Here is a 17,288-nt window from a genome sequence, read left to right as displayed (position 1 = left end):
GCTGGGGGGTGGGTGGAAGAGACAGATGTTCTTTCCCTCCCGGGGGGGGGGGGGGCACAGCACCATAGTTCAATGCATAGTCCATTCACATTTCTGCCGAAAGCTGCTGGGCTCTGAATTAGGTCTGTGTGCCTCTGGGGCCATGCTCTGTATCAATCTTGACCAAAACTATTTCTAAAGCCAATTAATCTGGTTGCATCAGGAAGTATTATAAGATTTCCATCAGGATTTTCATACATCCTTTAGATCATTTTTTCACTTAGAGGTTTTTATTCTAGGGAAAAATCACATTAATGAATAATAGAACAAGTACTTTTCCCAGCAAATTAGTTAGATAATAATTTCATTAATTTGAATGAATCAGTAAGAATATACTACTTCCAGTAAAATTTCAATTCTCTTACCCAACCAGTCTCTGTACTCAGCAGAGGCAATATTTGCATTTGAACTTTCTGTATAAAGGATTGCTACATAATTATATTCTAATATATTCTGATTAATTTTGAGAAGCTTCAATATCGAAACTCAAGTAGAAGATTTGAAAGTTCTCAGAGGTGTGGAATTTCATTTTGACCTGAGTTCTATCTGTGATTGCAGATAACTCTATTCACATCATATAATGAGACTGAATATTTTTAAAACTTGACATGATGATATTAATACTAATTCCAACAGTTCTACAAATAAATCCTTTCTTTATGTCAAATGAGCCATCTCAATTCTTGTAAATTAAGAAACTACACAGATCACCTTGGAAAGATCTAGATACACATACCTTTTGGCATGCTTTGGCAAATATAGCTTTCATGGACATAGTGCTATTGGACATAAATCAAACTAGCAATAACTCATATGTAACTGGGTATAGAACCAAAGTTAAGTGTATGAGACCAAGGCAACAGTGAACTCCAATAAATTGCATGACACTAAAACTACTCAGTATAATTGTGAAAGTTCAGTCCGATCCATATTAGATTATGTACCCCAAGTTAGAAGTGCAGCTGTCCAGATAACTCATTAAAAAGACAATTAACCAACTGGACAAATTGGTTTGATTGTTTTCTTCCCTGTATTTGCTTGTCTACATGGAAATCCTTGATTTCTCTGCACAACTGGCCTTTTTTCATTGTGTTTCCCAGTTCAATAATTATGTTCACATTTACTAACCATGTAGTCAAGAATTATATGTATATGTAGTCTGTGGAAAAAAATGTACTCTAAACCAAAATGTATCCACCTCTTAAAATATTCATCTGCAATGAGAAAATATTTAAATTGGAGCTTGATGAACACATATCCTCAGTTTAATATATTGCATTTTTTAACTAATATCTGCTCTCAAATGATCAATACTAAGTAGAGACTTAAAAGGAAAGAGCACGTATTATTTTCATCAACCAAAATTCATACAAAACGTACAAATGAAGAGGAAAGTGGGTAGGGCCTGCCTGGCACGTGATCAAAATGGATTTGATTCTAGTTCAAGGAAATAGTTCCTTTGCGCCCCCTAGAAGTGATTTCTGAGTACTAGTCTAGGAGTACTAGTACTAGTACTAGTCCAGAGACGACTGCTGGACTAGAGCCATTACTGACTGGATTCCACAGGACGTCAAAAGATTGTGTGGACGCCCACCTACAAGATGGTCAGACTTCTTCGTCAAGGCCCTGAATGATCGGTTTGAGGCTCTGCATGTTCCTAGAATGAGCAGATGCCATTAGGCTACACTAGCACGCAACAGGGATGAATGGAGACATTACTGGCACCCACTGGAGTAAATCGATGAGTAACGGGGTATCAAGTGATCAAGTGATCAAGTCCAGGAGTAAGTCTGAGCACTGCTGGATGTGGCTCCCCAAAAAATAGCGAAAAGGACCAAATGAAACATCAGTGAAATAGTGCAAGAGGTAAGGTACTTGCATATGGTCCCCTGAGCACTGCCTGGAGTGGTTCCTGAAAACTGAGCCAGGAATGAGTCTTTAGCACAGCTTGGAGTAGGCATTTCCCACCCCACTATACCCCCACGCACAAGTGCAAGTGAATAACAGACACAGAAATTTAAGTGACTTTGCTACCTTGTGAACCAGGCAGCCCTTGTTTTGCATTATAAAGAGATACTACTTAGAACAATTCATAGTACCTAATAGAAGACATTATTAACACTATTCTGGTAGTGTAATATACTATATTTCAGAAAAGTTTATAAACAGTGTATAGCATGTAACTGTCCTTCATTCCTTTTTATTGCTCAATGATATTCTATTAGATGGATATACAATATTTGTTACTCATTCATATTGATAAACATTTGGGTAGTTCTCACATTTTGAATCGTATAAATAGTGTTACTATAAACATTTGCTCACAACATTTGTGCAGAACTATATAATTTGCTTGGAAGATAGTCAACGTAAGGGTTGAATCGTGGGATCCTCTAGAAAATATAGGTTTGACATGTTCAGAGAAAAAGCTACTATTAATAATTTGGGAAACAGTCCACACACATCAGAGCGGAAAATTTTACATGAAACTAGAATCAACAACTTAATGAAGTCTATGGTATGCTGTATTCTATCGTTCATAGTCAAATTATTGTTGCAGAATATTTAACATCAAAAATGAAGTAAAATTACTGCCAGACCGCTTGTTTTACACTAGAAAGAGGTGCCCCATTTAGTAATTTTGTATTTGACTCTTAACAAATGATAAGATAGGGCAAGAGAAGCTCTTTAGTGACCAGTTTCAAGTTGCATAAAGAACTCAAGGACACAGATGATGATTCTGGATCTGAGTTATAAACCAGAAGAGAAGTTCAGCAAATGTTGCTGCAAATTGATATATTTTTAATTTGTAGTCATGAAGCTATTTTGGAGAAATTTTCTTTCCTTGCTAAAGGGTTTTTGATAAATCCTGTGGTACACTGGAGGAGTACCATCAAGAGGAGACTCACAGGGTTGCAATTGGGATTTTAAAGATAGCTCCTGGTTTTCCAAACAGTTGTTTTTGGGACCTAAACTCCTGGAAATGCACATGAGAAGGAAAACATCACGCCAGTACACATCCTGGTTTAGGGTCTAGTTTAGGGCAGTAAATTAAGTACATGCTTCTTTAACAATGAATAAAGAGTAACAAAATATGAAACTTACCAAGACTTGAGAAAAATTATTTCACTCTATGTTTCAGTTTGTGTTAGAAAAGGACTAGTATTTTGGAGGAAAGCAAAATGATTTTTATTGAAATTGACATTAAACATGCAAAAAGCTTGATGGCAACTAGTTTGTTAAGCACTGCAAAAGATATTTAAATTAACTTTAGGCTGTGTGTATACGTGTGGATATGTGTGTGCATGAGTGTGTGTGTGTGTGTGTGTGTGTGTGTGTGTGTGTGTGTGCGCGCGCGCACGCGCGCAGTCGCGGGCACATATGCAAGCGTCTGCTTTAGTTTACAGAAAGTATTCAAACATTGAAAATAGATTCATGTTGTAAAACTAGAGCCGTGTCAGTCACATCCATTAAGATCTGCGAGGCAGAGTTTTTATTTGAATAATGTTTCATGCTCTTCACATGCCAGATGTGCTGCTGCTTTAAAGTGTTTCCAGAGAAATAAGTCATGAGTTTGTAACTTATTTTATACAGATGAGAACAGCTTCTGTTTACAATAATCTCTCCCTTGTAGCATTAAGTGAAAAGAAGCAATATTAGTTAAAACAGCAGGAGTTAGCCCTTTGATAAAAGGGTATTTTCCTCATAAAAATCTGTCTGAATATTTGCCAGAAGAGTCATTTTAACATTGTGGTTGTCGAGCAGTCGTTTTCTGAATGGTTTGAAGCAAAGAACAACTTGTCCTGGTAAATTCACAGCTGGAACCCTTCCAACTGTGAACTTGCTTAATATGACACAGCAAGCAGCTGGTACAAAAAGCAATATTGATTTAAAATATCATGGCAACTTCTTATTTAAGGATTTTAATAATAATGCTTTTGAACCTCATTCTCCCTGGCCTCCAATGATATTCAAATCAATTTCTTATCTCTTACCTCATGAATTCTAGAATAAAAGAGTCTGGAGTACCTAGAAAGTACAGGCTAGATTTTCTTTCCAGAATAAGGTAGAAGATGATGAGTCCAAGAGCTTCCATAAAGTGTACCAAGGAAAGAAACTACCCAATCCATTACCAAAGCGGATTTTAGACAGGGCTGCTTTCCTGAAATTAAACCAATCTTTTTAAGGACAGATTGCAAAGATCTCTAACCCTACTATACCTTTTGTTAACTTGTTAATTCTTTATTTTGTGTTCAACGCGGTCATCAAAATGTATACCCATATTTAATTAATATTTTAAACATAGATAAAGCAATATCGCTATGAAGAAGCCCTGGAAGCTGAACTTTCATTAGAATAATTCATTATATTTTTCATGTTCAAAATGGACTTCCACCTTAAATGCCTGGTGCCAGCAGTAAGTGCTCTGTCTCTTTCTTGTGTGTGGTTTAATCGTCATAAACGCCAGTATCAAGCATTTTAAACAAAAACAAATTTAAAGTATTCAAAGTACTTTTGAAATATAAAGTTGCATCTATCTAGTTGCAGAGGGAATAGGAGAAAGAGAAATGGTTTGGGTGAGTTATTGCGTAGCTAGACCGGTTGGCAGCAGAAGGCTTTAACTTTCAAACTCCCTACCAATTAATTTAACCTATCAGTGAATATTACAAAAAGATTGAGTATCTCTTTTTTTCCCCTTTTTGGGTCACACCCTGAGATGCTCAGGGGTTACTTCTGGCTCTGCACTCAGGAATTACTCCTGGTGGTGCTTGGGGGACCATATGGGATGCCGGGGATCAAACCATGTCGGCCGCGTGCAAGGCAAACGTCCTACCTGCTGTGCTATCACTCTAGCCCTGTGTATCTCTCTTATGTGGAATTTCTGTGAGGAAAGGAAGGAATAGATTATTTATCCTCATCTAACTTCCCAGTAGACAAATATATGTACAACTCAAGACAAAACATATGTGCAACTAACTCCAGTACCGGCTTTCTAAAAGGAATGAAATTTCATGAAAGATATGGTAGCTGTCACCACTGGGCATCTAACAATATCCATATATCTTGTCAACCTTGTATGTCTTTTCTTTGTTATTCAGAGAAAGTCATGAGGTTCTAATTGTGTCTCAAAGTAGCATTTAAGCCCTTTAAACAAGCATCAAAAACTCTATTTTCCACAATATTCCACAATATTTTTCATGCTACAAGGAATATTTTTTTTTGTTTGGGAAGGATCTTAGCTTTACAGTTTTCTATACTTACAGAATCATATATAATACAAGAGTTTGGTTTTGTTCGGTAAGTCTTCCCACTATGTAATGTATAATTATATCACATATAAATAATAACTCTATATTGAATTATTAATTTCAATGACTTTGTACAGATTCAGAAGTAAGTGATACTCAGTGATGTAAACTCTCCCAAAGTACGCAACTTGTAAAGTTTTGTCTCAGAATTTGTTTTATCAAGTTTGGCATTAAATAAAGAAAATAAACCCTCATAATATATGACTATAGAAAATCCATTATAATGTTTAATTATTTTTTGTCTTAGACAAATTTTAAAAATTGTTTTGTGGATGTGGACTCACCTACCAGTTCTGCTATACCAATTCACAATTAAATCTCCTGGGAGATGCAAGCCAAGCAGCTAAATGTCATGACACATTGGTCCCCATGGTGAAAACTCTGTAGCATCCTTAGGAGACGGACAGACTGAGTATACCCACCCGCAGAAGCCCATAGAACCTGAAGTTTATGGACCTCCCGGCCATGTCCGAAGGCCACAGGACTCTTCCTCCAAACTTCTCAATATGGAAATCCTAGTATTAGCACAGCAAATTAGACAGGGAAGTAACATAGAAGCCTACTCACCTCCACAAGCAAAATAACTCAGATGGCTCAACCAGCAATGAACAGCTTGATAAATTCTTAGATAGTCTTAGATAGGAATTAACACCCCTGTGATGAAATATAACAATTTTCACTGAAAAATGGATTTTTAATACTTTTTAAATATTAGAGCTTTGTTATCTAACCAACTTCAAGTCTAGAGTTGTATCAACAATTGTGGCTTTTTTCTACATTAAAATTTTTAAAATGAAAACATTATTTTTTGGATAATGTAAAAAGGTAAAGGTAAAGGCCCTCCCGTTGATCGTCGATTTGCTCGAGCGGGCCCAGTAACGTCTCCATTGGAGACTTTGTTGTTACTGTGTCTGGCATATCGAATACTCTCGGTAGCTTGCCGGGCTCTCCGAGAGGGGCAGAGGAATCGAACTCGGGTTGGCCATGTTGGCCGCTTGTAAGGCGAACGCCCTACCTGCTGTGCTATCGCTCCAGCAATGTTTTTAATAATACATTTTCTACTTCTAATGGGAAAACAGAGAAGTTTTGGTTCTCTCTTGTGTACTGATAAATGAACAATTCTTTTGATTCCATTTTTGATTTGAGTGAATGGGCAAAGCAATCAATGGACTGCTTCAGTTGCATTGGTAGCTTTGGAGGACTAAATATTGTTTGAAAACTATAGGAAGGGAATAAAGACCTTGCCTCTTTTCCACTTGATGACACTATACACTTATTTAAATAAACATTAAATCTTAAGATATTTGGTGCCTGTGTGAGCTATATCACTAAAGAGTTTCTTTCACTTAGACAGATGTCTTAAGGGAATGGAAGTTTAAAAAGAAGTGGGGAGCTATTGAAAATAAATGTCTATTCAAGGACACATCATTTCAGTGGGTCTCTTACCAGAAAATACTAGTATCCATGTGATTTCCTCTCACTCCAACAATATATTAGGAAACCTTTTCTGGGTACAGATTCTTCTCTGACAACAGATTATTTTCCCCATTTATTGGTAACAGTCACAAATAGATTAAATTGATATATTTGGAGTTGAAAGGGGAAATTGCACATAAGGGAATGCTGAGAAGAACACACATATTTGAGTATTGCCATGTATATTTACATGAACTCTGAGACAGTGAGAAGACTCTAAGAGACTCTTTCTCTTAGTTAAGATACTTTGGTGGGCATGTTGTATTTGGTACCCCCAGCAGTATAAAAAATCTTGTTAGGTCAACTGTGTCAATGGTATCAGTTGTAGTATAACAAGTCTTTCGACTCTGCCTGTAGTCCCTGTCACGTGGCTTGTTCCAAACAACACAATGGCAACATATACAATAGTTTTGTTAAAAACATTTGTGTGCCCTCTGCCAACACCATGGCACCATGTCAACTTGAATTCTCTCTCTCTCTCTCTCTCTCTCTCTCTATATATATATATATATATATATATATATATATATATACCAAATTACAAATGAAAAGAGAGATGTCACAACAGATACCACCGAAATTCAAATAATAATCATGAATTACTTTGGAAATCTTTTTGCCATGAATGGGAGAACCTAGAAAAAATGGATATATTGTTGGACCCCTATGACTTCTCAAGTTTAAACCAAGAAGAAACAGAACACCTGAACAGACAAATTACTATAGAAATAGAAATGACAATCAAAAGACCACCAAGACCCAGGAGTTAGACTTTGGAAATTCTGGGTTTGACTCCCCCTAGTAAAGTAAGTAAAGTAAAGGCCCTCCCATTGATCATCGATTTGCTCGAGCGGTCCCAGTAACGTCTCCATTGGAGACTTTGTTGTTACTGTGTTTGGCATATCGAATATGTCACGAGGAGCTTGCCAGGCCTTGCCGTGCGGGCGAGATACTCTCCCCCTAAACAAACAATAATATTAATAATAAATATTCTAATATACACTAAAATTATTTCAAATTTCATTTATAATTATGCCTCCCAAAATTCAGTGAGAATAGCCTGTATCAAAAAATACACTGACAACGCATGGCAGTATCACAGAGGAAAGGGTTCCCTAATTTGTGCTTGCTGGGAATGTAAAATGGTTTAGCTTCCATGGAAACAGTACGGATATTTCGCAAAAGATTAAAATACAACTAACATGATTCAGTAAGTTAAATTATTGGTATCTATCCCAAGAACAGCAACAATAAAAAATGCTAATTAAAACTGACATTCATATCTATGATCATCACAAATTTAAAATAAGATCTATCCAAGTACTCAATAGATGGGCCCGCTTGAGCAAATCGACGATCAACGGGAGGGCCTTTACCTTTACCTTTAAAAATGTATCAGGTGTATGTATGTATATATATAAATATTTTTATATGTTGTGTGTGTCATGTATATATATATACACACAATGGTATATTTTTCAGCAGTAAAAAGGATGAATATTCTTGTGTGCAATACTACAGCATGAATGGAACCAAAGATTATTTTAAGAGAAAAAAAGTCAGAAAGAGAAAGACAAACAGTGTATGTTCTGATTCAGAGTGGAATAGCAAGAAACACAGAAAAGAAACTGACAACATCTAATGAAAACAAACCCTTAAATCTGATGACAGAACTGAGGTTAACCAATGGGAGGAGAGAGTAGATCTGTGGGGTCCCATTGACATTAGTCTAGTGATATTGTGACATGGTTACATTGTACTCCTAAAACTTGAAAAATTTTACACTATTGTAAAACATTTTGACATCAATTGGAAAAAAAATAACATTTAATCTACTACACGCCCATTACTAGATGAAAGTTGATAAGAAGACACAATTAAAGACCATGGCTGGAAGAGAACATTTTACCACATTCTAATAACACAAAAATGAAAACTAAAAATTTCTACCAAGTGTATTAATAATTTACGAGAATAAGACTAGAGTTGTAGTACAGCAAATATCTTGAATATAGCCAACCTGGGTTTGATTCCTGGAACAACCTGTGTTTCCCCTAAGTTCTGTCAGAAAGGTCCCTGAGATTAGAGCCAGCAGTAAGCCCTGTGCACAGTTGGTTGTGATTTCACAAAACAAAAATAAATAAATAAATTACAAGAATTTAATTTGCAGATTTTTGTTGACCCATTGTGACTATTGTTGATTTACACCTACAACCATGTTCTGACTGTTACTCCTGGTGCTGTGCTCAGAGATCACTCCTTGAGTGCTCAGAGTGTCAGGGATTAGAAGCGCATTGACTCAGAAGGTATTCCATGTGGTTCCTATTTAAAACATCTATCTGCAGTCTGGAAGATGTCTCAGTGGCTGAAGACAATGGCAAAAGTATGGAGTTCAAAATTGGACGCCATCTGAACACAATAAGTGAATCCCGACCCTCTTCTGTAGGACAGCTCACTTCGGAAGGGCCTAGAAACCAGCAGAGAAACTTCATAACTCTGAACTTAATATCTGCTGCCTCTCACTAGCAAAAGCCATGCACTGTCTCATAGTCTGGAATCCCCACCGAAGAAAAGAGACATATCTTTATTGTTCTCAAACTACCACTAATTAAAAAATTGTGATATCTACCACATGTTGACTCCTTGGTGATTTATTGATTGTCTTATTGATTTATTTATTGATTTCTATACTCTGTAGAGTTAGCTTCAGAGGGTGAAAATTTGTAACTGCTTTTCTCCAATGCTATTCTGAGTTTACAAAAGAAGTGATAGACTCTCAGTATCTGGATTGGCAAACCATAAAGTCCCAAAGTAGAGAGACAGTATAGGGGAAATTGTCTACCATCAAGGCATGGGACGGGCAGGGGAGATACTGGGGACATTGGTGGTAGAAAATGTGCACTGGTGGAGGGATGGGTGTTCGATCACTGTATGACTAAAAGCAAACAGAAAAAAGCTTTGTAACTGTAGCTGCAAATATACAAAATCCAACTTTTGACTTTCCTAGACATTCATATCATCTCCATAGCTCATATACTTAAGCTAACAGGAAGTCCGTTACATTAAGAATTAAATGGAGAAATTCAAATCAGATGAGAGAAAAGGCAGTTGGGATCGAGAAGGATCCATTACCACAAAGACTGTGGAAACGATCACTCTGGATAAGAACTTTGTGCGGAAAAAACATAAAGGAACGGATATGATAAACTCTCAGTACCTGTATTACAAACCATAATGTTCCAAAGCGGGGAGAGAGAGACAGAGAGACAGAGACAGAGACAGACAGAGACAACAGAGAGATAGAAAAGGAAAGTGATAGACCTGGGGGGGTGGCAGGAAGGAAACTGGAAATGTTGGTGATGGGACATGCACACTGGTGGAGGAATGGGTGTTGGAACAGACAATGAATGACTGAAACACGTCCATTATCAGCTTTGTTACTTTGTATCTCACACTGACTCAGTAAATAAATAAATGTATGAATCAATAAAAATACGAATAAAAATATCTGTCTTACTTAGGGAAAAAAAGAAGATGTATTGAGGAAATGTAACTTGAAATTAGAGAAATTTCTAGCCAATAATCTTCAGAGGGTACTGCAAACCCCAAGTGCCAAATCTGTTCACAAGTGACTTCAAATAAAAAAGAAAATCACAAAAAATCTCCAATTGGCTGACAATGTCAAAGAAAGGAAACAAAGCAAACAGAAAACAAATCTTCCATCGCTAGCCTATAAAATGACCTTACTCTATGATCTCCTATAGCGTTGGATTTCTAATCTTTTAGGAGAAAGTTCTTATAATAAACTTGACTTTCTACCTTGCTTAATTAGGATACAGAAATAGGTATTTAAAGGATTATACCTCTTAAGTGATTCAAAATTGTGTAAAAAGTTATGTCTAATATGATTACCTAGAAGGCAGTAATTTTAGTCACCATAAAATCCTTCAAAGAAGCATCTTAACTGAGCGTACTAGGTCTTTAGATAGTTCTGTATTTTCCCTCTCTTCTACCATGATGCTCTCCGAATTAACACAGAATTCTGATGAAGTGCAATTGAATCTAAATTCAACACCAACTCTTTTTTTCTTCCTTTCTCCCTCACTTGCTCCTTCCTTTACACTCTCTCTCCCCTTCCTCCCTCCTTCCCTCCTTCCTTTCATCCCTCCCTCCCTCCTACCTTACTTCCTCCTTCCTTCCCTCCCTCCCTCCTACCTTACTTCCTCCTTCCTCCCTCCCTCCTTCTCTCCTTCCCTTCCCTTCCCTTCCCTTCCCTTCCCTTCCCTTCCCTTCCCTTCCCTTCCCTTCCCTTCCCTTCCCTTCCCTTCTCTCCCTTCCCCTCCCCTCCCCTCCCCTCCCCTTCCCTTCCCTTCCCTTCCCTTCCCTTCCCTTCCCCTCCCCTCCGCTCCCCTCCCCTCCCCTCCCCTCCCCTTCCCCTCCCCTCCCCTCCCCTCCCCTCCCCTACCCTCCCCTTCCCGTCCCCTCCCCTCCCCTCCCCTCCCCTCCCCTTCCCCTCCCCTTCCCCTCCCCTCCCCTCCCCTCCCCTTCCCCTCCCCTCCCCTCCCCTCCCTTCCCCTTCCCTTCCCCTTCCCTTCCCTTCCCTTCCCCTTCCCCTTCCCTTCCCCTTCCCTTCCCTTCCCTTCCCTTCCCTTCCCTTCCCTTCCCTTCCCTTCCCTTCCCTTCCCTTCCCTCCCCTTCCCTCCTTCCTTCATTCTCTTTCAGGAGAGGGGTGCATACCTAGCAGCACTCTGCTTACTCTTGATACTGTATTGAGGGATCACTTCTGGTGATGCTTAGGGGACCATATGGGATATTTGGGATCAAACCCAGGTCAGCAGCATGCAAGAAAATTCCCTTCTGCTGTACTATTGTTCTGCCACACCTCCAAACACCAAGTATTCAAAAATACTGAAAACCAAGCAAACCTAAACATACAAAACAATTATAACTCACTAGAAAAGAAAAAACAAATATTGAATTCTTAAACTATTTTGTTAATTTGTAACTGTACATATAAAAAGTACACTGTCTCTACGTAATGGCATAACAAAGGATTTTTTTCATGATGAAGTGCAGTTGAATCTAAATTCAACACCAACTAAAATATTTAATCGGCATATAAATCCTATATTGAGTATATTGTAATCTTCAGTATATTATAATCTGTAAAGAAAACTGATATAAAGCCTAGGGATTGTTGGACTGGAGCAATAGCACAGCAGGTAGGCCGTTTGCTTTGCACATGGCCAACCCAGTTCAATTCCCAGTATCCCATATGGTCCCCTGAGCACCGCCAGGGGTAATTCCTGAGTGCAGAGCCAGGAGTAACTCCTGTGCATCACCAGGTGTGACCCCAAAAAAAAGCAAAACAAGAAAACAAAGCCTAGGGATGTTAAAACATGTAGTCTTATTCAGAATCAGCTCTCGAATTTGAATTCCAAGTTGTTCTATATCACTGTTTACACTTTGCAAAAATATGATAATATTTAATGACAATTTTTAGAAATTAGAGGTGCAATTGACAATTTCAAATTGTGCCATAGGCAGAAAATTCAAAAACAAATATAATTTCGTTATTTTTCACGACAGAAAAATTATAAGGATAAATTAGCATAAAGCTATTCAGTCCTAATAATAAAAACAATTCAAATTTAAGACACTGGATACATTTTAAATGATCATATTCAGTATTGGCAAGAGTGCAGTGAAAATATAATCTCTTTTGATACTAGAGGCTATAAAATATGCTATATCTTGAAAGAACAAAATGGTAATGTATATTGAGAATATTTTAAATGATAATAAGTTTTGACTGAGGAAGCCAACTGCTGGTAATTTTTCCTTAGGATAAGCATAGCGTTGTACAGAAAAGATGTTCACTGCATTAATTTTTTTTAAATATTGAAAACATTTAGAAGCAAATGAATAAAAACATTATCATTAAAATTCGATGCAAATAAATTGGATTTCTCTTCAATGTCATGTTTGCATGGAATTTTAAGGACAAGGAATTAAAAAGATATTAGTAATCGACTATTAAGTTAAACAAAGGCATCTTGATTTTGTCTCAATCTTACTTGCTCTGTCTGATTCGGGGCCAAAAAGTTCCCTTAAAATCTCTTTGTGTTCCAATGAACAAACAAGTGCAGATGTCACTTCGACTATACTTTTTTGCCTCTCTGGGATATATTCCCAGGAGTGGTGTTTCTGGGTCAAATGAGAGCTCAATTTCTAATTTTTGGAGAATCGTCCATACTGTTTTCCAAAAGGGGTGAACCAGTAGACATTCCCACCACTAATGAAGGAGGGTCCCATTCTCGCCACATCCACGCCAGCACTGGTTGCTTTTGTTCTTTTGGATGTGGGCCAGTCTCTGTGGTGTGAAATGATATCTCATTGTTGTTTTGATCTGCATCTCCCTGATGATTAATGATGTAGAGCATTTTCTCATGTGCCTTTTAGCCATTCAGATTTTTTCTTTGAGAAAGTTTCTATTAATTTCATCACCCAAAAGGAGATAGAGAACAAAAGGGAATGCCCTGCCACAGAGACAGGGTGGGATGGGGAGGATGGGGGGTGGGAGAGATACTGGGATCCGTGGTGGTGGGAAATGGTCACCGGTGGAGTGATGGGTATTTGATCCCATTTGATCCCAGAGGATGGCTCTGTGGGGAGGGGCCATGCTGCACATGCTCAGGGTCCGAGTTTAAGCTCTGGCACTGTGGCACTTCTAGCTTGCCAGAGGTAGACCTGGAGACCCCCAAACTCTGTGAGATTGATCTGGTTGTCCCCAACATCATCTGGGCTGAGCACTGAACTGTTTGTAGGGTAGGAAAAGTATCACAGGGCCTGAGTGGTCTCCTGACCCTTGAGTCATATTATTCTGTTAACAGCATCTGTGTATTCATCATGCTTAAACAAAGGCCTCTTAAATAAGTATGAATAGATTAATCTTGGTCATCCATTAAGGGCTGGAGTGATAGCTCAGCAGGTAGGGCGTTTGCCTTGCACACAGCCCACTGGGGTGACCCAGGTTTGATTCCTCCTCCCCTCTTGGAGAGCCCGGTAAGCTACCGAGAGTATCCTGCCCCCACGGCAGAGCCGGGCAAGCTACTCATGGTGTATTTGATATGCCAAAAACAGTAACAGCCTCCCCATCCCACCCTGCCTCTGAGGATGGGGGGTGGGAGGGATACTGGGATCCGTGGTGGTAGGAAATGGGCACTGGTGGAGGGATGGACATTTGATCATTGTATAATTGAAACCCAAGCACAAAAATTTGTAAGTCTACAACTGTACCTCATGGTGTCTCAGGAGCGATAGCACAGCGGTAGAGCGTTTGCCTTACATGCAGCCAACATGGCCGACCCAAGTTCGATTCCTCTGTCCCTCCCGGAGAGCCCGGCAAGCAACTGAGAGTATCTCGCCCACACGGCAGAGCCTGGCAAGCCACCCGTGATGTATTCGATATGCCAAACACAGTAACAGTAACAACAAATAAAAATTAAATATATATGTAAATTAAAAAGTAAAAAGAAAAACAGTAACAGTAAGTCTCACAATGGTGACATTACTGGTGCTCGCTCGAGCAAATTCGATGAACAACCGGAGGACAGTGCTACAGTCCCACAGAGCATCCATTAAGGGATGAAACAAACTCCATTTGGTTTCTTCTTTTATATACCCAAATTCCTTTAAAATTGTAACGGTAGTGGGGATGGCCAGTCAACATTACTCAGATGTGCAATAGCTAGTAGCTCTGGCCAGATTATAAACTACCTTCCAGGGCTTGGTGAAGTTTAAATAATATGTAAACATGAGAAAATATAATGTACTATGTTTAGGAGAAAGTACATGGCTAAAAAGGAAATGACCAACTCCAAATTATGTTTTCTTTTTGAAAAGTTGTTGGTTTTTCAGGCAGATTTCTTTTTTTGCACAAAACATGAAATACTTGAAAGCACATTACCTGAATTTTAATATCTTCTTCTCTGCCCCTGACAACCCCCTATCATCCACTTCCTTCCAAAAAAAAAACTGATTTTATTGTGGCATAAATGTAAATGAGCAGTTGTAAAGTATATCCGAGATTCCTGGCAATATGCGAGGCTGGGCTGTTTTAGTATTTTAAAGCAAGCATTTCTCATCATAAATTTTTTTAAACATAATAAGACTGTGATTCCTAGCCTAACTGGTGAGCCAGGAAATTGAATCAGTGTTCTGGACATCATTGTAGAGTAACTTGCTTCTAAGGTACATGCAGTAAATAGCTTAAAAGGCTAATTGAAATATTGTTGTAGGAGGGGAGATTGTCCTTGGCTGCGAATCACTGCATACATTGTAGCTAAACATAAAAAGTGTACAAGTAAGTTGAAATTTCATAAGGCTAAAATAACTTTATAAGGAGAAATAGCTCTGGAGTCAGCTGATCCACATTATTCGAACAATTTCTATATTCTAACTCTGAGAAAATATTATGACTTAAAAATTGGGTTAGAAGCCAGAAAACCCTCAAAAGTCACAATCTTGCCTCTTATTCCTGGTTAAAGACATTCCAGTACAATAAATCCCAAACTACATTTTTATAGACCAAGCTGCATTTCAAATCATTCGTGACAATCACCACACGTGTGCACACACCCCTTTAATAATATGCTACTGAGACAGAGAATTCTCTAAACTAGAGTGATCGAAGCCAATTGTAAACAGAATATGGGATGCCAGAGCTTCCTTTCTAGAAACTTAGAGGAGGCAGAACTGGAAGAACTCGAAGGACACCCCATGCAGCCATCAGGCTCCCTTGAAAGCCATACAAACGGTTGGAATTTAATTTAGTTTCATTTGATAAGACCAAATGTGGTTTCTCTCGCGTGGGGGACCCATTCTAGGGTTTTCATCATGAGTCTTCTGAAATGATTATCCCCAAAGTAGACTTGCATATTTGTTTAAATTAGAACGCAGTGAAGGCTAGAAGACAAATAGAAATGAATAAAGGGGATGTTGAAGCCAGAAAAAGTCAAATGCTTAAATTCCACATTAGCCAGAACATTTGTAAGAGCGTTATTAAAATCCCTAAGGAAAATTATGGATACCAAACAGTGCAGTAATCTTAGAACATTTGAAGTCTAGAGTAGCATTCTGAGAAAAATGTATGAATTCATTTTATAATATATTTAATATATTAAGTTACATATACTTAATACTTTTGATGTTTAATTTTTTATGAATATGCAGTATTTTACCTCAAAATGCATATAGTTCATATATTTGTATATTATAAAATGTTATTAATGTTCTAAATCAAAATAAACATTACATTCCATTATAAGATTAATATAAAATGTGTATCAATAAATATAAATAAGATATAATCAAAACTTAACATGAAAGAATTGTGAATGAGTTTTATGTCCTATTTACATATACTTAGTCTATCTTAATACGTTACTTCTATGATATACTTATAATAGGTTTAGGCTGACACTATAATGACATGGAAGAAATGTGATTTGGCATATTACTATTAAATAGTTACCTCTATATTAAACCATTATGTAAAGATGCATTATAAGCATCTATGCTGAGTATTTTTATTTGATTATCTTCGTTTTCATGACACAGCCAGAAGTGCTTAGGAGAATACTCCTGGCCCAGTGCTCAGGAATAAGTTGGTACGAATGATGGAACCCTGACCTTTGGTGGGAGTATGCACTCCACCCTCTGATCTTTCTTTCTAATCCATGCACCTTATTTTTCACTCAAAAATACATACCAAAAAATAAATCAGTTATATCACAGAGTCTTTGTAATTATCTCCTAACATTAATTTGCATATCGACATAGAGTGAGAAAAATCTGCCTCTTATATACTTTTATATTATGTCAAATTATATTATGTCATATTATAATATGACATAACATGCCTGTAATATGTTTGCAAAAAATTGCAACTATTCTTTGTATGATATTTCACTGATACCCCACACGTTATCACTCATTTAATACCATATCACTCATTTCACTACCATAACAAAAATTCAACAAGCATCATCATCTGTTTACCATGAAATTTTTGGAAAATATTACAATTTTATTTTTTTAATTAGTCTGTATGATTTTGAATGTTTTTGTGTTTCTAAATTTATTTTTATTTTATTTAGTTTTAGGGTCACACCCGGCAGTGCTCAGGACTTGCTCGTGGCTCTGTGCTCAGGCATGACTCCTTGTAGGGCTCAGGGGACCATATCGGGTGCCTGGAATCAAATCTGGGTCAGCTGTGTGCAAGGCAATCCCCGTACCCTCTGTTCAATCGTCCCAACGCTGGGGTTTCTACATTTAAATTGGGGAAACAGTCTTTCAAAAATGTTACAGATTTGCATTCCCACCATGCAGGGAAAAAAATATCCTTTCTACCATAAACTCCTTAATGTTAGATAATGTATCTTTCACACGGCAGAGTCTGGC

The sequence above is a fragment of the Sorex fumeus genome, unplaced genomic scaffold (genome assembly GCF_029834395.1).
Source record: "Sorex fumeus unplaced genomic scaffold, SorFum_2.1 ptg000006l, whole genome shotgun sequence".
Lineage (NCBI taxonomy): Eukaryota > Metazoa > Chordata > Mammalia > Eulipotyphla > Soricidae > Sorex > Sorex fumeus.
The sequence above is the reverse complement of the archived record's forward strand: the minus strand, read 5'-3'. Positions refer to the sequence as shown.